The following is a 26,108-nucleotide window of genomic DNA, read 5'->3' as shown; positions in this document are numbered from 1 at the left end:
CTGACAGGTGTGTACTGGTATCTCAGAGTTGTCTTAATTTGCATTTCTCTGATCAGTAGTGATTTGGAACACTCTTTCATATGAGTGTATATAATTTCAATTTCATCATTTGAGAAATGTCTCTTCATATCCTTTGACCATTTATCAATTGGAGAATTGTTTGATTTCTTATAAATTAGGGTCAGTTCTCTATATATTTTAGAAATGAGACCTTTGTCAGAACCTTTAACTTTAAAAATATTTTCCCAATTTGTTACTTCCCTTCTAATCTTGTTTGCATTAGTATTGTTTGTACAGAAACTTTTTAGTTTGATGTAATCAAAACCTTCTATTTTGTGATCAATGATGATCTCTACTTCTCCTCTGGTCATAAATTCCTTCCTCTTCCACAGGTCTGAGAGGTAGACTATTTTCTGTTTCTCTAATCTATTTATTATCTCATTTTTTTATGCCTAAATCATGGACCCATTTTGATCTTATCTTGGTATATGGTGTTAAGTGTGGATCCATATCTATTTTCTGCCATACTAATTTCCAGTTTTCCCAACAATTTTTTCAAATAATCAATTTTTATCCCTAATGCTGGTATCTTTGGGTTTGTCAAAGATTAGATTGCTATAGATGTACCCTTTTTTGTCCTTTGTATCTAATCTGTTCCACTGATCTACCGTTCTATTTTTTAGCCAGTACCAAATGGTTTTGGTGACTGCTGCTATATAATATAGCTTTAGATCAGGTACACTTAGACCACCTTGCTCTGACTTTTTTTTTTCATTAGTCCCCTTGCAATTCTCGACCTTTTATTTTTCCATATGAATTTTGTTGTTATTTTTTCTAGGTCATTAAAATAGTTTCTTGGGAGTCTTATTGGCATAGCACTAAATAAATAGATTAGTTTGGGGAGTATTGTCATCTTTATTATATTCTCTCGGCCTATCCAAGAGCACTGAATGTCTTTCCAATTATTTAAATCTGACTTTATTTTTGTGGCAAGTGTTTTGTAATTTTTCTCATATAATTCCTGAATATTCTTTGGTAGATGGATTCCCAAATACTTTATACTCTCAACATTTTTCTGGAATGGAATTTCTCTTTGTATCTCTTGCTGTTGAATTTTGTTGGTGATATATAAGAATGCTGAGGATTTATGTGGATTTATTTTGTATCCTGCCACTTTGCTAAAATTCTGAATTATTTCTAATAGCTTTTTAGCAGAGTCTTTGTGGTTCTCTAAGTATACCATCATGTCATCTGCAAAGAGGGACAGCTTGGTTTCCTCATTTCCTACTCTAATTCCTTGAATCTCTTTCTCTTATTGCCGAGGATAGCATTTCTAGTACTATATGGAATAGTAATGGTGATAGTGGGCAACCTTGTTTCACTCCTGATCTTACTTGAAAAGGTTGCAGTTTATTTCTATTGCATACTATGCTTACTGACAGTAGTAAATATATGCTCCTGATTATTCTAAGGAATAGTCCATTTATTCCTATACTCTCAAGAGTTTTTAGTAGGAATGGTTGTTGGATTTTGTCAAATGCTTTTTCTGCATCTATTGAGATGATCATTTGGTTTTTATTAATTTGATTATTAATATGGTCAATTATACTAATAGTTTTCCTAATATTAAACAAGCCTTGCATTTCTGGTATAAATCCTACTTGATCATAGTGTATTATCCTGGGGATGATTTTCTAAAGTGTTTTTGCTAATATCTTATTTAAGATTTTAGCATCAATATTCATTAAGGACATTGGTCTATAGTTTTCTTTCTCAGTTTTCCATCTACCTGGTTTAGGTATCAGTACCATGTCTGTGTCATAAAAGGAGTTTGGTAGGACTCCTTCATCCCCTATTTTTTCAAATAGTTTATATAGCATGGGGGCTAATTGTTCTTTATATGTTTGGTAGAATTCACATGTAAATCCATCTGGTCCTGGGGATTTTTTCCTGGGGAGTTGATTAATAGCTTGTTCTATTTCTTTTTCTGAAAGGGGACTATATAAGCAATTTATCTCCTCCTCTGTTAATCTAGGAAGCCTATATTTTTGGAGGAAGTCATCCATTTCACTTAAGTTATCAAATTTAATGGCATAAAGTTGGGCAAAGTAACTCCTTATTATTTCTCTAATTTCCTCTTCATTGGTGGAAAGATCCCCCTTTTCATTTGTAAGACTAACAATTTGATTTTCCTCTTTGTTTTTTCTGAACAGATTTACCAAAGGTTTATCTATTTTACTGGCTTTTTCATAAAACCAACTCTTGGTTTTATTTATTAATTCAATAGTTTTTTTTTTTTTTTTTAACTTTCAATATTATTGATTTCTCCTTTTAATTTTTGTATTTCAAGTTTAATATTTGGTTGGGGGTTTTTAATTTGGTCTTTTTTTAGCTTTTTAAGTTGCAGGCCCAATTTGTTAATCTTCTCTTTCTCTATTTTCTTCAAATAAGCCTCTAAAGATATAAAATTTCCCCTTATTACTGCTTTAGCTGCATCCCACAGATTTTGGTATGATGTCTCATTATTGTCATCATCTTGGGTGAAATTTTAATTGTTTCTATAATTAGCTGTTTCACCCAGTCATTTTTTAAGATGAAATTATTCAATTTCCAATTACTTTTTGGTCTATTTACCCCTAACTTCTTACTGAATGTAGCTTTTATTGCATTGTGATCTGAGAAGAAGGCGTTTATTATTTCTGCCTTCCTACATTTGCTTTTGAGATCTTTATATCCTAATATATGGTCAATTTTTGCATAGGATTCATGAACTGCTGAGAAGAAAGTATATTCCTTTCTATTGCCATTCAGTTTTCTCCAAAGGTCTATCATACCTAGTTTTTTGTAATGTTCTATTTACTTTTTAAATTTCTTTCTTATTTGTTTTGTGGTTTGATTTGTCTAAATCTGAAAGTTCAAGGTTGAGATCTCCCACTCTTATAGTTTTTTTGTCTATTTCTTCTTGCAATTCTCTTAAATTTTTCTTTAGAAAGTTAGATGCTATACTACTTGGTGCATATATGTTTATTATTGATATGGCTTCTTTATTTATGCTACCTTTCAGTAGGATATAGTTTCCTTCCTTTTCTCTTTTAATTAGATCAACTTCTGCTTTTGCTTGATCTGAGATAAGGATAGCTACCCCTGCTTTTTTGGCTTTACCTGAATCATAATAGATTCTGCTCCACCCTTTATCTTTACTCTGTATGTGTCTCCCTGCTTTAAGTGTGTTTCCTGTAAACAACATATTCTAGGGTTCTGACTTTTGATCCAGTCTGCTATCCGTCTCCGTTTGATGGGAGTGTTCATCCCATTCACATTTACAATTAAAATTACTAATTCTGTATTTCCTGCCATCATATTATCCCCAGATTATGCTTTTTCCCTTGACCCCCCTGAACCCCTTGCCCGATATTTAATTTATAGACCCCACTTTTGATGCACAGCCCTCCCTTTTTTTAGTATCCCTCCCCCCTCCCTCCAAGGCCCTTCCCTTATTCTCCTTTTCCTTTTCCCTTTTCCTCTCCCCCCTTTTAATGAGGTGAGAGAGAATTCTCTGAAAAACAAATATGTCAATTATTTGCTCTTTGAGCCTCTTCTGATGAGAGTAAGATTCACACAGTGTTTTTCCCCCTCTCTAAATTCCCTCAGATATGGTGTATTTTCTATGCCTCTTCCTGGGATGTAGTTTCCCTCTTTTTATCACTCCTTCCCCTTTTTCTGATACTACCCCCTTCCCTTTACTACACTCCCCTTTTTCTTATATCAGTAAAATCAAATTATCCATGTGTACTTTCTATATATCCACAACAGAGATATATTTCTCAAGGGTTCTGTGTACCTTTTTGTGTTTCTCTTCAGTCTTGTGGATGTAGATCAAATTTTTTGTTTAAGTCTGGTTTTTTTCTTAGAAACATATGGAATTCCTCTATTTCATTGAATGACCATCTTCTTCCATGGAAAAAGATGTTAAACTTAGCTGGGTAGTTTATTCTTGGTTGCAATCCTTGATCTTTTGCCTTTTGGAATATCAGGTTCCAGGCCCTTCTATCTTTTAATGTGGAGGCAGCCAGATCTTGTGTGACCCTGATTGTGGCACCTTGGTATTTAAATTGTTTTTTTCTAGCTGCTTGCAAGATTTTCTCCTTTGTGTGGTAATTCTGCAGCTTAGACACAATATTGTGTGGTGTTCTTTTTTTAGGGTCTATTTCAGAAGGAGTTCGATGAATTCTTTCCACGTCTATTTTCCCTTCTGTTTCTATTATCTCTGGACAGTTCTCTTTTATGATTTCTTGTAAAATAGAATCTGTGCTCTTTTTTTGGTCATAGTTTTTGGGAAGTCCAATGATCTTCAGATTATCTCTCCTCGATCTATTTTCCAGGTCTATAGATTTTTCCAGTAAGTATTTGATGTTATTCTCCAGCTTTTAATTTTTTTGTTTTGTTTTGTTTTGTTTGACTGATTCTTTGGTTCTCAATGAATCATTCATTTCTATTTGTTTCATCCTGAATTTTAAAGAGTTATTTTCTTCATTCACAGTTTTTAGTTCTTTTTGTATATGCCCAATTTGGTTTTTAAATGAATTATTTTGCTCTATTGAATTTTTTTCCATTTCCCTAATTTTTTTTAGAAAATTATTTTCTTTTTCCAATTCAGAAATCCTATTTTCTTGAGACCTTTTTATCTTTTCCAATTCAGAAATCCTACTTTCCTGTGATTTTTTAATCTTTTCTAATTCACAAATTTTGTTTCCCTGAATCTCCTATGAATTCTTTATTTTTTCCAACTCCATTTTCAAAACGTTGTTATTCTCTATCATAGCTTCTCTTTCCTTTCCCCAATTTTCTTTAAACTCTCTTAATTTTCTAATAGTCTCTTCTAGGAGAGAGTTATGTGATGGGGGGCAGGAATCATTCCCCTTTAGGCTATTATGTGCTGACTCTCTGTTGTTAACTTCCTCAGGGTTGGATATCCGCTCTTTCTCTGTGTAGAAAGAATTGATCTCTTTTCTAGGCTTTTTACTCATATTTAAAAAGTCTTTCGGGGTCTGTCCCTGGGGTAGGAAATTATTTATTTATTTCTTTACCAGCTTCCTCCCAGACCTGGATGGATTGCAGTGGCTCCTGTGCCTGAGCTAAGAGAGAGCTCTGGAAGAGAGTTCCCCACCCCCTCACTGGAAGTGCTCCAGAGGTGATTAGCACGGAGCTCTGTGTCCTAGTGACTTCCCTGAGGTTTAAGACTGAACAGTAACGGTGACACAAAGCCCAGCCTATGTGTCCTGGTGGGGCGTGGATGTCAGCAGCTGACATGAAAAGCCCCTGTCCTCAAACTGGAAGCGTCTGCCTTATTTCAAAGGTTCCACTTCTCTGGTACTTTTGGGGCTAAGTTCCACAGCCTCCAGCCGAGCAAGGCTTTATGTGTTACCTTGGGCCGTGTCTGCCCGCTTTTCAATCTCTTAACTACCCCCAGGTGAAATCCTGGACAGCCTAAGTCGGCCACACCCACAGTGCCGAGACCTGTTGAGTCACTTCCAGAGTGGGGTAGTTCTAGTATCTGGCTTTATATTTTAAAGTGGCTTGATTTCTCTTCTGAACTGCTATTTTATAAGCAGAGAAGAGCTAACAGCCTGTGCCAGATTCTTCTATCTCAGTGGCTTCTCTGATCCCAGAGCCCTCCCCAGCACAATCGGTGCAGTGTGCCAGCACCTCACCCTGTCTGTGCTGGCCTCTTTCTTTTTCCTCCCCTTGGAACCGACCTTTTCTGTTGAAACTCCAGATTCTCTTCAGCTGGTAAGTCGTGCTTCCAGTCGTTGTGGTTTCTATCAGTCCAGTGTTATTTTTGAGGCTGATTTAACTAATTGGTAATGAGGGAAGAAGGGAGCTCACAAAATTGCATGTATCTTCTCAGCCATCTTGGCTCTGCCCCTCCTCTTGGCTCTGCCCCTCCCATTTTTTCTCTTTTAAAATAGAGACCTTTTAGAGCTATTTCCAGTTCTAAGAATATGCATGGTTTATAGCCCTTTGGGCATAGTTTGAAATTGTTATGGAAGGGCTGAATTGGTTCACAATTCCACCCAAAGTGTATTAATGTCTCATTTTTTTTTCCCACATTGCCTCCACCATTTATCATTATCCTGTTCTACCCTATTAGCCAATTTGATAAATATGAGACAGTACTTCAGAATTATTTTAATTTATGTTTCTTCAAATAATAGTTAATTAGAGAAATTTTTTCTTATTACTATAGATAACCTTGATGGCTTCATCTGAAAGTTGTTCGTATATTTTGATCATTTATCAATTGAGGAATGAATTTACTTCCATGAATGGCACTCAGTTCTTCATATGTTTGAAAAATGAGGCTTTTATCACAGAAACTTACTTCAATTGTTTTTCCACAATTAATATTGCTAACTGCATTCATCCCACCCTTGTTTATTCTATTCTCTCTCTCCTTTCACACTGTCCCTCCTACCTTGCTTCTAACTTCCCTTGCCCCAATTTACCCTCTTTACTACCTCTTCTCTTCCCCCTTCTACTTTTCTATACCCAGTTGAGTGTGTATGTTATTCCTTCTCTGAGCAATTTTTTATTTAATGCAGGAAAAGTTTTATTTTGCATTCATGCAAGAATGGGTGCCTACGTGATTAGACATACCTTTGAAACTCCAAAGGCAGCATTTTATTTTCTAACCTTAAGCACAAGTTCCTCCCCGAATTTCCCATTAATTAGATGTTACAGAAATTAGCCAGTTCCTAACCCATATTCTAGAAGGGGAAAAATAACAGAGGAGGGTTAAGGGAAAAGAACCCAAAAGATTGTTTTCAAATCTCTGGCCACCACCCCTGATTACAAAAGTCAGTCCCTGGCCCCAAAGAGTTTACTTTCTTTGGGAGGAAGATAAACCTCCACCGTCTATTATTCTTTGATGTTCTTTGGGGTTTTAGTTTTCTAATTTAAGTTTCATTTCCCCAATTTAATTTTCTGGGGAAACAAAATAAAGGTATAGCCATATCTTACAATTTCTACTTTTTTTTTTTTTTTTTTTTTTAATAATTTTCTTTCCACATCATTTTTAACCCTGAAATATGGCTGATACGTTTTTACATCCTACTTCATAAAAATCTATTAACCCTTGCATAGATCTCTTTACAAATCTTTACAGGATGATAATCAATTTCTGAATTCTCTGATAATTCTTCTGATAGGAAATTACCTAGCACACATTTTCTCCTTTCTGCTTAAAACTTTTCATGAGGCATTTTATTTTCCCATGCCATTCTGTTAGTGACATTTAACAACTCTGCTATTCCCTTTACCGCTTTTCTAGTGTTACTTATCCAACAATATTGACTTACTAGAGTAGGAATGACCCAAATCTAAAAATGCTATTTCTAATCTTTAATTCAACATTTGTTATCCTTGACTCAATTCTTCCTGATTTAGTCTTATTTTCTTCATCAAATGTCAAGGTAAAAGGAATAGCCAATTGGATCAGTGCACAGATACCATTCAGTGGCCAGCAAAGCAGGTTTGAGAGTACTGCCTCCACAACACCACCAAAGTTTTGCTTGGGGTATGCTCATCCCTGAGAATTTGCCTGAGCTACCCTCAAGTACATTCCAGACTCAGGAACATGCCACTATAGTCTCTAGATTTTGGAATCTTTCAGCCTGCAAGAGTGAAAGAGGCAAACTTATTGATCTCCAGAGCTAAGGGGCTAGTATAAAGCATTGAAATTCTCTCTAGGAATGTTATTTTGCAAGCAGGAGGAATTCATGCGCATATTTTTCTTTTCTTTTTTTTTTTTTTTTTCATTTTTCCAAATTATCCCCTCCCTCCCTCCACTCCCTTCCCCCGATGGCAGGTAATCCCATACATTTTACATGTGTTACAATATAACCTAGATACAATATATGTGTGTAAATACCATTTTCTTGTTGCACATTAGTTATTAGCTTCCGAAGGTATAAGTAACCTGGGTAGATAGAGAGTAGTGCTAACAATTTACATTTACTTCCCAGTGTTCCTTCTCTGGGTATAGTTATTTCTGTCCATCATTGATCAACTGGAAGTGAGCGATCTTCTTTATGTTGAAGATTTCCACTTCCATCAGAATACATCCTCATACAGTATTGTTGTTGAAGTTTATAGTGATCTTCTGGTTATGCTCATTTAACTCATCAACAGTTGATTTAAGTCTCTCCAAGCCTCTCTGTATTCCTCCTGCTGGTCATTTCTTACAGAGCAATAATATTCCATAACCTTCATATACCACAATTTACCCAACCATTCTCCAATTGATGGACATCCATTCAACTTCCAGTTTCTAGCTACAACAAAAAGAGCTGCCACAAACATTTTGGCACATACAGGTCACTTTCCACTCTTTAGTATTTCTTTGGGATATAATCCCAATAACAGCAATGCTGGGTCAAAGGGTATACATAGTTTGACAACTTTTTGGGCATAGTTCCAAATTGCTCTCCAGAATGGCTGGATTCTTTCACAACTCCACCAACAATGTATCAGTGTCCCAGTTTTCCCACATCCCCTCCAACATTCATCATTATTTGTTCCTGTCATCTTAGCCAATCTGACAGGTGTGTAGTGTTTTCTCAGAGTTGTCTTAATTTGCATTTCTCTGATCATTAGTGATTTGGAACACTCTTTCATATGAGTGGATATAATTTCAATTTCATCATCTGAGAATTGTCTGTTCATATCCCTTGACCATTTATCAATTGGAGAATGGTTTGGTTTCCTATAAATCAGGGTCAGTTCTCTATATATTTTAGAAATGTTTTGTCAGAACCCTTACTTTTAAAAATATTTTCCCAATTTGTTACTTTCCTTCTAATCTTGTTTGCATTAGTATTGTTTGTACAGTTTTCCCAACAGTTTCTTCCGAATAATGAATTTTTGTCCCTAATGTTGGTATCTTTGGGTTTGTCAAAGATTAGATTGCTATAGATGTACCCTTTCTTGGGAGTCTGATTGGTATAGCACTAAATAAATAGATTAGTTTGGGGAGTATTATCATCTTTATTATATTCTCTCGGCCTATACCGACTATTCTTTGTTTATACTCTTATTTCCGAGGCTAGCGTTTCTAGTACTATATTGAATAGTAATGGTGATAGTGGGCAAACTTGTTTCACTCCTGATCTTACTGGGAAAGGTTGCAGTTTATTTCTATTGCATATTATGCTTACTGACGGTCTTAAATATATGCTCCTGATTATTCTAAGGAATGGATGTTGGATTTTGTCAAATGCTTTTTCTGCATCTATTGAGATGATCATATGGTTTTTATTAATTTGATTATTAATATGGTCAATTATACTAATAGTTTTCCTAATATTAAACCAGCCCTGCATTCCTGGTATGAATCCTACTTGATCATAGTGTATTATCCTGGGGATGATTTTCTGAAGTGTTTTTGCTAATATCTTATTTAAGATTTTAGCATCAATATTCATTAAGGAAATTGGTCTATAATTTTCTTTATCAGTTGGGCAAAGTAACTCCTTATTATTTCTCTAATTTCCTCTTCATTGGTGGAAAGATCCCCCTTTTCATTTGTAAGACTAACAATTTGATTTTCATCATTGTCATTATCTTGGGTGAAATTTTTAATTGTTTCTATAATTTGCTCTTTCACCCAGTCATTCTTTAAGATGAGATTATTCAGTTTCCAATTACTTTTTGGTCTATTTATCCCTAACTTTTTACTGAATGTAGCTTTTATTGCATTGTGGTCTGAGAAGAAGGCATTTATTATTTCTGCCTTCCTACATTTAATTTTGAGATCTTTATGTCCTAATATATGGTCAATTTTATTTACTCTTTGATCCTCTTTTGATGAGAGTAAGATTTACACAATGATTCTCCCCCTCTCTAAATTCCCTCAGATATGCTGTATTTTCTATGCTTCTTCCTGGGATGTAGTTTCCCACTTTTTATCACTCCTTCCCCTTTTTCTGATACTACCCCCTTCCCTTTACTACACCCCCTCCTTTTTTTTTCTTTTATATCAGTAAAATCAAATTATCCATGCATACTTTCTATATACCCACAACAGAGATATATTTCTCAAGGGTTCTGTGTACCTTTTTGTGTTTCTCTTCAGTCTTGTGGATGTAGATCAAATTTTTTGTTTAAGTCTGGTTTTTTTTTTAGAAACATATAGAATTCCTCTGTTTCATTGAATGACCATCTTCTTCCATGGAAAAAGATGTTAAACTTAGCTGGGTAGTTTATTCTTGGTTGCAATCCTTGATCTTTTGCCTTTTGGAATATCAGGTTCCAGGCCCTTCTATCTTTTAATGTGGAGGCAGCCAGATCTTGTGTGACCCTGATTGTGGCACCTTGGTATTTAAATTGTTTTTTTTCTAGCTGCTTGCAAGATTTTCTCCTTTGTGTGGTAATTCTGCAGCTTAGACACAATATTGTGTGGTGTTCTTTTTTTAGGGTCTATTTCAGAAGGAGTTTGATGAATTCTTTCAACATCTACTTTCCCCTCTGTTTCTATTATCTCTGGACAGTTCTCTTTGATAATTTCTTGTAAAATAGAATCTGTGCTCTTTTTTTGGTCATAGTTTTTGGGAAGTCCAATGATCTTCAGATTATCTCTCCTCGATCTATTTTCCAGGTCTATAGATTTTCCCAGTAAGTATTTGACGTTGTTCTCCAGCTTCTCTCTTTTTTTTTTTTTTTTTTTTGTTTTGTTTGACTGATTCTTTGGTTCTCAATGAATCAGTCATTTCTATTTGTTCCATCCTGACTTTTAAGGAGTTATTTTCTTCTTTCACAGTTTTTAGTTCTTTTTGTAAATGCCCAATTTCATTTTTTAAATGAGTTATTTTGCTCTATTGAATTTTTTTCCATTTCCCTAATTTTTTTTTTTTTGAGAATTATTTTCTTTTTCCAATTCAGAAATCCTTTTTTCTTGGGACTTTTTTATGTTCTCCAATTCAGAAATCCTATTTTCTTGAGACTTTTTTATCTTCTCCAATTCAGAAATCCTACTTTCCTGTGAATTTTTTACCTTTTCTAATTCACTAATTTTGTTTCCCTGCATCTCCTGTGAATTCTTTATTTTTTCCAACTCCAATTTCATAGCTTCTCTTTCCTTTCCCCATTTTTCTTCAAACTCTCTTAACTTTTTAATAGTCTCTTCAAGGAGAGAGTTATGTAATGGGGGGCAGGAATCGTTCCCCTTTAGGTTGTTATCTGCTGGCTCTCTGCTGTTAACTTCCTCGGGGTTGGATACCCGCTCTTTCTCTGTGTAGAAGGAATCTATGTTTTTTTTGGGCTTCTTGCTCATACTTAAAAAATCTTTTGGGGTCTGTCCCTGGGGTAGGAAATTATTTATTTATTTCTTTACCAGCTTCCTCCCAGACCTGATGGATGCAGTGGCCCCTGAGCCTGAGCTAAGAGAGAGCTGTGGGAGAGATTTTCCCACACCCTCCCTGGAAGTGCCTCAGAGGTGACTAGCACTGCTGTGCCTTGAGGGCGCTGTGTTTTAGCGGCTTCCCTGAGGTTGAGACTGAACAGTAAATGCGACTCAAAGCCTAGCCTATGCATCCCGGTAGGGCGTGGATGTCTGCAGTAGGTGATGTGAAAAGCCCCTGCACTCAAACTGGAAGTGTCTGCCAGAAACCACGGTCCCTAGTTCAAAGGTTCCGCTTCTCTGGGACTTCCGTTCCACCGCCTCCAGCTGAGCCAGGGACTATGAGTTACCGCCCCGCCCACTCTTCAATCTCTTAACTACCCTGAGGCGAAAGCCTGGATTGCCTATGTTGGCCACACCCCAGGTGCCGAGATCTGCTGAGTCACCCCTGGGATCCGGGAAGATCCAATCTGGTTTTAAATTTTAAAGTGGCTTAGATTTATCTTCTGAACTGCAGTATTATAAGCAGAGAAGAGCTAACAGCCTGTGCCAGATTCTTTTATCTCAGTGGATTCTCTGATCCCAGAGCCCTCCCTAGCGCTACCAGCGCAGTGTGCCACTACCCCACATTCTGCGCTGGCCTCTCTTCTTCCTCCCCTGGGAGCTGACCTTTCCTGCTGAAACTCCAGTTTCTCTTCAGCTGGTAAGTCGTGCTTCCAGTCCTTGTGGATTCTATCAGTCCAAGGCTATTTCTGAGGCTGATTAAATCTAGTTGGTTGTGAGGGAAGAAGGGAGCTCACAAAATTGCATGTATCTTCTCCACCATCTTGGCTCCGCCCCCCGCTCATATTTTTCAATATCCAAAAGGAATGGTACTGTCTGGGCATGGGGCAACCCACAGCACAGATGCGGAAATTGCTCTTTGTTCAGACTCTTTGCAGAGTATTTTACCAATTCTACCCAGGCATTGCTGTTTATTGCTTTCTTTAAGTCCTTGATTTAATTCTAAATCTTCCTAAGAGATCTACACCTATTATATCTATTCCCAACTAACTCTTTGAGCTATATTTTCTAAATGCCTAGCTCTTGTAGCAAACCAAATATTATTCCAAATTGGGTAGTCAGTCCATAAAATCCTCTTTCTATATTAGTCACAAATATTTATTGGACCTACTTATCTTCGGCTAGTGAAACTTCTACAATCTATAATTTGACAAGCATCAAACTGAATTGTTTTGGGGGTATCTTTCTTAGCAACAATAACCTATATCTTAACCTTATGTACCCCATGTTGAGTCCCAAATACTATTGAAGCAGAAGAGTAGAATTAATTTTATATAACTTCCCCTCTAAACAACATTGATGAACTCCTTACAGAGAACCCATTTAGACACTGGGTAGTTTAGGATTCACTTACCAATCAATTCCAGTTCCTTCCCAAAAAAGGGGGACCCAAAGTCTTTTGGGATATGGGGTGATGATCTGATCTCAAATTATTGCCTGCTGAGAATAGTCATTGAGCTGGGTCTTCCTATAAGGTCCCATTTGCGGGGACTTGAGCTGAATGAAGATCAGTAGATTGAGTCACACCCTGTAAGCTGGTCAATATAGCTATCTAGATTTGGTCATTTGAAGATGAATTACTCAAAGCCCAGAGGAAAATAAATCTACAAGAACTAGAGAGAGAGGGTGAGAAAACACTAAGAGCAGAACCCTCATTCCTGGGAGATGTCCTTATATCTTTAAAGAATCTTTAAGCAACTAGTTAGGAAACATTCTTTTAAGAGACATTACATTATAACCCAAAAGAAATTTGAGAAAGGGGGAATCCTATCAGAATAACAGAGATGTTCATAAAATCCTTCCTTAACAGCTCCCAATTATCCATTAAAAGCAGGATACTGAGATAGAGAGATTAATCCAACTTCTATCTGAGGCATGTGTAAAGTCTCTTTGCCAGTATTTTTTTTTTTTTGCCTGGACATACCATAAAACAAAAACTATTTTCACATTAGTCACAAATAGATAAAATTGACTTCCCATTGATGTAACAAAATATTCCATTACATCCCTCTAAGAAAATGTGAATATACTAAAATCCTCTTTTCTAAACCATACTAAAGATGCTTCAGCTTTAGTTTCAATAATCAATAAAATAACAGATCCCATAGCATATCAATTTAGGAACCGAATTTAATACAGGCATATACACTAACAGGCAGATGACTAGGCCAAATGCTAATTTCCTAGTTCTAAGGACTATATATTTTCAGATGGAAAACAGAAGGATCTTGCATACTTGTGCTTATGGCTTCTACTGATCACTTGCTCTGATTATAGAAATTTGCTATAAGAGGAAAAAGCAGAGGCATGATTATAATAGCTAACACTCCCACCTTATAGCCAACTCAACTCTCAAATGGTGAGTTACTGACTTAATTCATCAGATAATCACTCCCAAATTCAAAACTGAAAACAATAATAGTTATAATCCCTATTTTATCTATAAATTCTGCTAAGCATAGTTTAGGGCTTGATACATTATTTTTACTCTCATGAAATTGCAATAAGTAATAAAAGTTTAACAGGATTCACATGCAAAAGAGATTGTGCTTACCATCTTTAACATGTTTTTCTTTTTCTTCTTCTTGAACTCATCCAGGTATAAAGATCAAGCCTTAGAACATATTTCTATATAATAAACAAACATAATAGATTTGTAGTGAGAATATTCCTTATTTGGGAACTATATATTCCAAACAAGTTGCAAGTCTGATGAAATAAACTTTTTCACCTTCTTTTAGTTGTTCTGTTTATTCTGTCTCCAAGCTATTGCAGCTTTGGAAGTTCTTAGGGAGGATTCTGGCTTTCCCTCCAGTCCCCTTAAATAAGCTTCCCTTTTGTGTTAAGGAGAGAATAAGATAATTCTTAAGATTCAGATTATAGACAATATCTAAATATACCAGATTTCACAAAATTTATATCATATGTCTAGCAGAGCTGAAAAAAAAAAAATTTAAAGCAGAGCTCATATAATTTTTACAAATTCCCCAATATAAAATTTAGAAAGCAAAATAGTACCTTAAATATATTTCATCTAATAAAAATGACCTTTTTTTTTTCCCCCCCTGAAGCTGGGGTTAAGTGAGTTGCCCAGGATCACACAGCTAGGAAGTGTTAAGTGAGACCAGATTTGAACTCGGGTCCTCCTGAATTCAAGGCTGGTGCTCTATCCACTGTACCACCTAGCTGCCCCTCAGAGCTCTTTTAATATCCATTTATTTTTACTTAAAATCAAATTAAATACAGACTTGAATTTCTAGTAGCAATACTACAATATTAATGCTCACATATTTCTAAAATCTTATTCTCAAATGCATCAATTGAATATAATTTGATTATATACCAAGTAAATTTAAACACATTGTAATTTAGGTCTAATTTTGGGAGAAAATTCTCCTTCCTCCTCAAATTTCCATTTTTTTAGACTCCTTGAAATTTTTGAAATGGAAGTAAACTATTAGACCTGAGATGGAGATCCAGACCCCTGGCAGTAAAATAGCAATAACTCCTTTTTTCCTCATTAAATTGTGTCCTCTTCCCTAAACCCTGTAGAGGATTTCCTAAACCTGCTGTATAGGAGATGGGGAAAGATTTTACTGTGTAAAGTGTATTTCCTTAGATTTCCCAGATATTTACTCAACTCTAGATTTTTTGACATCCCCTCTCTTCCAGGACTATATGAAAAGTAAGTCCCAAGGGTTCCCACTTCATTACACCATTAAATTCCCCATATTACCAATCTGTCCAAACCTCAGACTCTGTAAGATCTCCCTAGCCAGAAAAGATAAGACTGGATAGACCATTCATTTACCCTTGATCTATGTACAGGGCTGCCTAACTTCTGCAGAACTTTATTTCCTTTCCTGATTTCTTGAATTTAGTAGTGGCCTTACTTATTTTCTTACTTTATTCTTTTTAAGATATCATTTCTTCACAGTCAACTGCAACTTGTGCCCTCTGTTTATATATATTCTCTAACTGCCCTAATAATGAGAAAGTTCTTATGAGTATATGTATCATCTTCCCATATAGGAATGTAAATGGATTAATCTTATTAAGTAGTCTATATTTTACCTTTCTTGTTTACCTTTTTATGCTTCTCCTGATTCTTGTATTTGAAAGTCAAATGTTCTATTCAGCTATTGTCTTTTATATTTATTAAGAATGCTTGAAAGTCCTCTATTATATTGAATATCCATTTTTTTCCCCTAAAGGATTATACTCAGGTCTTTTTTTTTTTGTAGGTGATCCTTGCTTATAATCCTAGCTACTTTGTTCTTTGAAATATCCTTTCCCAAGCCCTTTAATCATTTAATGTAGAAGCTGCTAAATTTGTGATATTCTGGTTGTGGCACCACAAAATTTGAATTTTTTTGTTTCTGATTGCTTGCAACATTTTCTCCTTGACCTGGGAACTCTTGGCTATAATATATTTTAGGAGTTTTCATTTTGATATCTCTTCTAGTAGATCTATTTTACCCTCTGAATGTAGGATCTTAGGGCAATTTTCTTTGATAAATTCTTGAAATTCTATGTCTAAGATTTTTTTTTTTGTTTTGTTTTGCTTTGTTTTTGCTCATGGCTTTTAGATAGACCAATAATTTTAAAATTAGCTTCCCTGAATCTATTTTTTAGGTCTGTTGTTTTTCCAGCAAGATATTTCAATTTTTTCTATTTTTTTCATTCTTTTGGTTTTGCTATCATTATTGTTTATTTGCTATTGTTTTTGTTTATTTTTCATAAAGTCTTTTATGTTTCATTTGCTCCATTCTCATTCTTAATAAATAATTTAATTCTTTGAGATTTTGTGCCCACTTTTCCATTTCATCAACATTTTTTAAGGCACCTTCTCCTCATTTACTTTTTATACTTCCTTTAGTATTTGGATTACTCTTATTTTGAAGTTATTTTCTTTAGCATTTTTTTCTCTCTCCTTTACCAAGTTTCTGACTCATTTTTCATTATTTTTTTTGTATCATTCTCATTTTTCTTCCTAATTTTTACCCTATCTCTTTTACTTCAAAATGCTTTTGAGTTATCCCATGGTCTAAGTCTAATTCATCTTTTTCTTAGAGTCTTTGGATATAGGAACTTTGATTTTGTTATCTTTTTCTGAGTATATGTTTTGATCTTCCTTGTAACCATAGTAACTTTATTTGATCAATTTTTTTTTCTGCTGTTTGCTCATTTTCCCAGCCTCTTGAATGACTTTTACCTCTTTATTAATGTACATCTCTGCTTCTACGATAGAGGGTACACACTTCTGAAATTCAGGGTTTTGGTGCAATTGTTTTAAGAATTACTTCTAGGGACTTGTAAGATTTCAGTTCTTTCAAGGTGGTGTGATCTATGGCCTCTCCTGGCCTGCACTCTTGTCTCTGAGTTACTGTAAGTATTCTTTTTTGTTCTATTATGAAAGGAGGGTCCATGTATCACTGTGACCACAAGGTAAGCTAATGTTCCCATGGGATTGCCACACAAAATTGAGACCAAAATCTGAGTATGGACAAAGCAAGAGTCATGCCTCAATGCTAGAAAAGAGATCCCAGTAATTTCCTTCTGACCAACTCCCTCACCATCTGTGAGTTGAAAGCTCTGGAACCACCTACTGCTGATTGAGTGGCTCTCCAGGCTTGCTCTGGTTTGTTGAGGCCTGGGTGCAGCAGGCTGTAGAGCCAACATTCAGGAAAATATAAATGAAATGTAATGAAAGTACCTTGGAAAGACATTGAAACATACTTAGGTATGGTATTATTGGTTCTAAACTGTTAATCTCATAATCAGAGGAAGCATCTTTGATTAGCATGACTGAACCTGAAAGAGGGTTGACCATGTCTTAGCTCTTCTGTGGATAAGTCTCTATTCTTCATTTGATTCTTTTACTGATGGTGATCAGACACACATCTCATCTTTTTTTGACATATAACTATGCCTCAGATTCCAAAGAATGGTATTTCAAGCACCAACCATTAGAAACTTATGTATACTATATATCCATAAAACCTATTACTATCATGCAAAGAACGTTGGCATAATTTCATTCAGATTCCCATAACCCCACGAATAGGCATAAATTTATATTTGTTCTTTAATTTTGACAAAGCAAAAGTCAGCACAAAAATTACTATCTTAAGGGAATTTAGTCAAGCAATGGGAAAAATATGTTTCAGATAACAACAGCTAATGTCACATCAATAACATAATTTAATATTCAAATGTACTTTCTTAAGTGGCAAGGCAATAATGCTATTGAGATTATTAACACTTAATTAGTAACATAGCTTTTAGTGAATGTATGAATGAACAAACTTATGAATAAGCATAAAGTTTACACAATCAAATACAAAATCCTCTGTTTGGCATTCAAAATCTTTCATAATCTACCCTCTTCATACCTTCCCATTGTTCATACACATTACTCCCTCCACTGTATTTCTTGATCCAGTGACACTGGGATCCTTGTTTTTTCATGAACTAGATATTCCAGGTCTGTCCTTCATTTGCACTCTGTTCTTATCTCTGACTATTGGCTTCCACTAAGGATCAATTAAAATTCCAGGAAGCCTTTCCCAATCCTTAATTCTATTCTCTTTCTTCAATGAATTTTCCCCCTAATTTATTCTATTTATAGCCTGTTTGTGCATAGTTTTGTTTCCTTTAATAGAGTGTAAGGTACTTGAATGTACAGTGTACAGTGTCTGGCACATACTAGATACTTAATAAATGCTTATTAACTTTCTGATTTGCTGATTTGCTTGTAAAAGCCACAAACTAAGTCATAGAATCAGAGAACTAGAGCTGAAAGGGAACTCGATGATCACTGAAATTAAACTGGCTCATTTTATACTTGAAGAAAATGAAGACTAAAGAGATTAAAATTCTACAAAGTAGTAATAAGCAGAGCTGGGGCTTAAACCTATGTCCTCTGACTACAAATCCAACACTTTATGCCCTCTATTCTTCTATCCTTTGTGGGGTTTTTGTTTGTCTGTTTGTTTGTTTGGGTGATGGGGGCTAAATAATCAGGACCACACAGCTAGTAAATGAAGGAGACTGGATTTGAACTTGGGTCCTCTTGACTCCAGATCTGATGCTCCATCCATTGTACCACTTAGGTGCCCTTGCCTCTGGACTTTGAGGAAACTTCATTTAAAAGGAATAATGATTTTAGATTTAGTTAAAAAAAACAATAGTAGTCTCTCCCATTTTTCGGTTCTTATTGATTCTCAATATTCCTTCTTAAAAAGAAATATTTCTCATTAATGTGTTTATAAGATTATCAAAGAAAAAAAAAAAAAACAAAAAAACTACTAGAATGTGTCCTAGACCAGAAGTTAGTAGATAAAGTAGTTCTGAGTCTGCCAGTTGCCATTATGTCACTCTGTTTTAAGTCTTTAAATCTGATGACAGAGAAAAATGCCACTAAAGTTAGTGAAATAACTGATAATTTTTAGGAAGCAGCTCCATGCTTGTCTTCAGTATTATAGGATTTACCCAGAAGTTTCATGATGCCATCCATTTCTTAAAAGTTCGGCTGTAACCCCAGTCCTTGTATATTACTGGGCCCTATGGAATGGCTCAAGGAAGCTCACAAATTCAAACTGACTATGGGATGAATATCCAGGCTTTGTGATGAGTTTCCCTTACTATGCGACACAGAAAATAATGAAGGACTCGGGAGGATCCAAGGCAGCTCCTTAACTACATAAAATACTAAATCATCATAAATACATATACATTTTTACATAGTACCAGGCTTCCCAAAGGAAGAGGATGTTTTTGGAGCACTATAAACTTGTGCAACCCTGCACATAGGCAGCATTTTAATGCCCTTTATTATGTTGGTAAAAAATTATCATGTAAGGTAAGCTAAATTTGCAAGATAGCTAATTTAATAGAGATTAATTAAACCATATAAGTTTAATAGGGTAGCCCAGAATAGCAAGTGCCCTGGTCAACTGGGTTCAACTAAAACATTACACAAGAGAGAACACAACTATTGGTAGGATTTTGTTTGTTGGGTTGTTATTGTTTTTCAGTTCTTGTGGTTGATTTGTTTTGTTTTGTTTTCCAGAGAACTTGAGCTGAATATTTCTTGAAATTTGTCAGCATACTGAATTGATTAACCACATTATTCCCAGTACACATTCTATGATCTTTTACATTATGACTTTGTCAATTTCTCATCCCCTAGGATGCTCAATTTCCCTTTCCAGTTGTCTAACATCACTACTTCTTGAAATCTTAGCTATCTTTCAAAATTTAATTCAAATGGTGTGTCTTTCATGAAATCTTACCTGAAGTCTCCATAAAAAAATTATTCCCCTAGGAATTTTTCTTCATCTTTATTTTAATTTACTTAAAATATTATTGTTTTTGTTTTTATGTTGATCACTCCATCAATCCTGATCACCTTTCCCACTGAAGCCACTCTTAACAAAGAAAAAGCATTAGGTTAACCTAAGTATACCAAGGAACACTTCTGGTACTCTATAATTCCCTCTATTTCTACAGAGGACAGAGATATGTTTCATTTACCCATTAACCAGACTGATTGTTCAACACAATTGATGAAAGTTTAATTGTTCTTTTATTGTTGTTATAATTTTCATCTCTGCAAATTTCAATTTCTTAGTTTAAGTTTTCTTCATCACTTCATAAAAAAAAAAAAACTTCAAATTTTTTTTCTGAAATAATTTCTTATATTAATAGCATCCTATTAAATTCAATTATCATAATTTGTTCAACCATTCCTCAGACACCATTTTGTTTACAGATTCTTTTTTATTATTGTTATCACAAAGATTTCTACTATGATTTTTTGTATCAATGAATATGCACATATGTGCATTTAGGTATTCATATATGTTATATGCATATAAAAGTTAATATGTATATATATATATATATATATGCATGTACATATGTATACAATATATAAAAATGTATTTCTTTTTTCTAGTTGCCTCTTTGAGAAAACTGAGTCAGAGAGAAGTTAAGTAACTATACCAACAAGATAGCTAGTTAATCATCTAAGGCACAGTTTGAATTCAGATATTTCAGAACTTAAGTCCTGAGCTTTATCTAGTATACCTCAAAGTATTCTTTGGTTCTAGGGGTATAAACAGTTTTGTGGATTTTCTTTCATAGTCTTAATTCATTTCTATACCTGATTAATTCAATTCACAGATCCACAAAATATGCATTATTAATGAATTAATATTCCCAGTCATGATGATATTTTTAAATGTCATCATTTTATTATCATTGCCAATTTTATGATCTCTCATTTCTCATTGCAATCCTCACAAATTATTCTGTATTATAGTTACTTTTATACAGATTTTTCCTTCATTACTTGATTGAAATCTTCCCTGAGGTGATGAACAATGTTTTATTTATCCTGTTATTATCTCAGTGTCTTACCTCTTAGTTACATTGAAGATAAGAAATTATTAAATAAACAGGTTTTAAATGAAGACACTGAATAAATTCCCCTTATATGCTGATCTCTGTGCCAAATGTTTTTAGGACTGTTCCCTATCCTTGGGAAGTCACAGCCTATTTGAATAAACAAATCTATCACATAAACATCAATGAAAAAGTCATACAGGACAAAATAATCACTGATGACTTAGTAAATATCCAGAAAATGGAAGAATCACCTAGAGGTGTGGTCAAGCAAATTTTAAAGAATGGGTAGGATTTTTTTAAGTGTACAGGAATATAAAAGCATTACAGATAAAAGAACAATGTTAAATGAAGGTAGAGAGGGAGTGGTTTCTTTAGGGTGTTAGTGAAACAATGAGGAAATCAGCATTACTCTGTGGAGGATATGAAAGGAAACAGGTATTTAGGATTTCAGTGATGAGAAGGGGTAGATAATAATTTTCATTATCTTGTTTAAGGTCTTGTCTTTTAGAAATAAGTATTCCTCCACATAGAGTGAGGTGCACTTAAAAGTCTATGGCTTCAAATATGTCTCTTTTAATACCTTGCCCAGTTAATCCTCAAGAATTAAGGCTCCTTTATTTAAGAGGCTCTGGCGATTTCCAGTCAATCTGACCTATTATGTCTTGACATTGGACTACAAACTCTGGGAGAGAGAGTGAGGTTGATGATTTTGCTTAAGTCTACAATCCAATTCACTTGCAAGTGAAGACATTCTCTTCCTGATATCACTGGCCTTCTTTGAGAAAGTAGGATGAACAAGAGACCAACACATTAGTTTGTTAACATAACAACTAACACTAGTTTATATGATAAATCTATTGATAAAATGTCTCTGGTAGAAATCAAATATTAAAGACTACAACTTTACATGCTCTTGGGATGGGATGGAATCAGAGAGAAGAAAGAATTCTATTTATGTCCAGTTGTCAATGTGCATTATAGGGATAGTTACATGATAGAGTGGATTAAAACTAAGACTGAATTCGAATCTTGCCTCAAATACTTAATAGTTGTATAGTGCTAGCCACTTAACCTCTTCCACATGTTTTATCAATGGAATCATAATAATATCTATTCCCAAGATGGTTGTAGTGATAAAATGAGATAATATTGACAAGCCTAAAGTGCTACATAAATGCTCTCACCATTATCAACTATTATTGTGATGATTTTAATAATGATGATAACAATGAGCCCAAAATTCTAAAGAAAAATTGGAGGTAACTGGACAACTAAAGAGGAAGTCTAAGAAGAGAAAATGAAAACATACTTAAATTCCATTTACTTCATAATTTGCATTTGATCGGCAATCCTTAAGATCTTTAAGTATCCTTTTACTAGTTGGAGAATTGAGGTTTTATTTTCATTTCCATTTTAAAAATATGTATATCTTTTGGGAGAAAATTATTTAGTGGTTGCTGGTCTCAAATAGTGTTGATCAACAAAGATTATCTGATATAGAAAACTAGGTTTAATATTTGGAAGAAAACTTTGAGTTCATTTAGTCCATCATTTTATATATAATTAATATATGACTCAGAGAACTGAGGTGAGTTGTCCACAATTTTATGGATATTAAGTAGAAGAGATTAATTTTATACCCAGAACCTATATTTCCAAATACAGGATACTTTATAACATAAGTTATGTGTTCATGTGTACATGAGAAGCATGTACTTTGTGTTCGCTTTCAAGATGTCCATCATGTATCCCATGAGATTTTCAGTGTGGAGACAAAAGAGAGTGACATAATATTTTAGAGAAATATTATGTTGTGATATTAGAAATAACAACAAGAATGATAATGCTTTAGGTTTGTAGAGCATCTCAATGATTAAGAATTTCAAACACCTTCATATCATTTACTTCACTGTCTTCTCATACTCTCTGTAAGTCATCTAGACGTATCATGTGTAATGGTTAGCAATATGGACTTTAAAAATTGAGACACATTGATATTATGTGATATTTCCATTACCTTGTAACTTAGGATCAGATAGGAAATATATATATAAAGAAATGAGGTTATATGTGTTATAACATTATATGTTATATATGTGTTATAACATTAAAAATTAATCTCATTTCTCTGTTTCTATCTTTCATGAGCTATGAAAAGCAATATTAAAATGTACTAATTTAGAAATTTTTGAGGAAAACCAGCAAATAGTTAGAGAGAATTTAAACATCTTTAAACTCTTTTAACAATACACATAGCTTTGAAATGGGTGGGTGCCTACAGCAAGGAAAAGAACTATTAAGAGGGTTCTTTTCTTAACTTTATATAATAAGTATCTCCTTATAATTCCATTCTCCTAGAGTGAAAGGTCTTTTTGATTTCACATATTAAGAGCCCTCATTAAAATAAGTTTTCTCTATCCAACTGTCATTAATCCTGATTTCAAAAGCATTACAGTAGATAACAAGAGAGCAAGACTGGGGGTGGAAAGAAAAGGAATTTTTTTTTTTTTTTTGTCAGTTGGATTATTGACCTCAAATTTCAGGTTAATGTGATCCTAGCTGTGCATATGCAACACTAATTTATGCTTCTGACTTGATGCATTCAGCCTGTACTACACATAAAGAAGAATCTACATGACCTAATAGAGGAGGGAAAAAAAAGGACAGGATCAGGAGACAGTAGGTTTGGGAATAATCCCAATTGTTCTAGTAACTTGCTTGAGATTTTCAACTACTTTGCACTCAATTTTCTTTCATGTCAAATAATAAAGTTGGAAATGACTTATAGAATTTTAAAGCCTGAAGGGATCTTAGAAGGAATCAATCTAACTATTTTCATTTAGTTTTTACATATAAGGAAAATGAAACCAAGTATGGCTAATTATTACTGTAGGATGATTCTAGTGTGATTGTGGATATTTGCTGTCCTACAAAAAAGGGAGATATATGGCTTTAAATCAGAAATAAATAACCAAATTTCTCTTTTAGGCAAACATTCTGGCTAGTATAAAGTCTTATTTAATATGAATACCTCAAATCATCGGGCATTGGCTTGATCTGCATTTTGATGTTCCCAGTCATTCCATATAAATTCTTTGGATAATACTATGGAAGTGACTCTGGATTCTTAAAAAGGTCTTTCCTGTTAGAAAATCTTTGAATTTTTTGAAATTCAAAAATTTCAAAATTTTGAATTTGAAAGTCTGTGTTTGTTCTGAGGACTGTCAAGCTAGCATAAAAGTTCAACACTATTGGATTTGCCCATTGGATATGAATTATTTGGTCATAGCAACTTTTGAAAGTCAAAAGCAGAAAATCATTCTCATCTTTGAGGCTTCCATCTATTTACCCATTAATGATGGCAGAATTGAAGAAAGGAGAGAAGAATATATTAAAAATTACAAATTTCAGTTTTCCTATAAACATTAACTTCAAAATTTCTAAACATAACCTACATGACTGGAAGAAATAAGCCAAATAATATTGAATTTCTTAACTATAATTAAAATGAGGGAAGACTATTTTAAATAGCCAATTAAAAATAATTATTTTTCTCAAAGTTTTTTTTCAAAGTTGTGAAAAAACACACTGTTTATTTTGGATTCATCTTGTACCCTAAGGCATCAAGAATATTATTTAATTTAGTGACCCTGTTTTTAAGTTATCACTGGCAAATAGCAGGAAAGAGTGTTTTAATCTTTGCTATTTTGCCTGCAATGCCTAATATATAGAAGGAAATTAACAAATGATTCTTAATTAAAAACAGAGGTTCTCAAACTTTTTGGTCATAGGACAACGCTATACTCTTAAATACTATTGAGAATATCCACGCAGGAGATTTATGTATAATATCTAATAACATTTACTGCATTAAATGTAAGAAGCTTTAGTATTTTTATGAAAATAATTTTGACTCTCTTCACTGTCCTGGAAAGACTTTTGAGTATCCCTGGACCACATTTTAAAAACCATTGATGTAGAAGATAAATTGAAAAAAAAAAAAATTGTGGGGTTTTTTTTTGGTCAATATTTGTTGCAAAGAATGGAAAAAAAAAAGTAGATACATTCTCTGAAGAACATTTTAAAATTGATTAAAAATATACTTTGATATTTGGTAATATCAATGAAAATGTGATACAAGAAAAATAATAAAATTTGATGGAAATTTTGAGATTAAGAGATAAAAGAGGACAAATATCAATTTTTCATAATACTTATATTTATCTTCTCAGTAAACTTATTAGGCAGAGGATTGGAAAACCCCAAGAAACAGTGAGCATGACAATATCAGAGAGGTTGCAATTAATTATATGCTAACAGGCAATTTATGTTGTATAAAGGCAGGTACATGGCTTAGTGGATAGAGCATCAGGAAGATGTACGTTCAAACTTGGACAATTCAGCTTACCTCTTTTTGACTGACTATATGGAAAAGAAAATGACATGCCACTCTAGTATCTTTGCCAAGAAAAGACTTTTATAATAAGTGGAATTTGAGTTGAGTTCTGAGTGAAAATATGGATTTCAAGAGTAGAAAGTAGGAACAAGTACATTCCTTGAATAAGAAAACATAGATGAATCATGATGTGTTAGAAACATTGAATGAAGTAAACTGTGAAAACTATCTCACAAAATGGAGACAGTGTTTTAAAAATTGAGTGAAGGTAGGCTGTGCCCCAGGCCCAACTTTCTTTCTCCAGAAAATACGTGGTTTACAAAGAATGGGATTATACAGCACTTTTCTTTGTGGCACTAAGTGCCACCTTGGCATTAAAACTCACATATAATGTAATTTAGTAATCTAAAAATTTGGTTCAGTAAGAAGTTTTTCCACATTTATGACTTAGAATATGAAGTCATTAGCCCTGACTAATCAGGGGCAAAGTTCCAGCCAACAGGGAGTGTTAACTCCAGACAAGTACAGTATATACATATAATATACACGTATAGAATATAATCATTTTTTGCTTCCTGTACTTCCTCTCTCCTTATCTGACTGCTTATTGGGAGGGAGATACACCTTTTGCTTGAGAATTTTACAAAGTAAAGTACTGATTAATTTTTTTTAAATTAAATTAGTATGTGTGTTAAAGTTGGAAACTTAATTGGTTGTTCTACCTAAAATGATTTAGTAATGCATTCTTTCTGAGATTATAGAACACAAATTTGGATTATTATCTAGTACCCTGAATGTTATTAGAATATATACTTCTAGAAAAAATGAAATGAAAAATGA

At 34.1% G+C, this 26,108-nt stretch overlaps 1 long non-coding RNA gene across 3 annotated transcripts in view; it reads right to left on the bottom strand.

Annotated features, from left to right (window-relative positions):
- Positions 1-26,108, bottom strand: part of LOC141559560 (uncharacterized) — a 182,916-nt gene that overhangs the window by 82,758 nt on the left and 74,050 nt on the right. For all 3 annotated transcript variants that reach the window (XR_012487487.1, XR_012487486.1, XR_012487488.1), the window contains exon 4: positions 14,013-14,086. This is a non-coding gene — a long non-coding RNA (uncharacterized LOC141559560). The remainder of the gene's footprint in view (positions 1-14,012; positions 14,087-26,108) is intronic.

The sequence above is a fragment of the Sminthopsis crassicaudata genome, chromosome 3 (genome assembly GCF_048593235.1).
Source record: "Sminthopsis crassicaudata isolate SCR6 chromosome 3, ASM4859323v1, whole genome shotgun sequence".
Lineage (NCBI taxonomy): Eukaryota > Metazoa > Chordata > Mammalia > Dasyuromorphia > Dasyuridae > Sminthopsis > Sminthopsis crassicaudata.
This window is presented reverse-complemented; position numbering and strand designations above follow the sequence as displayed.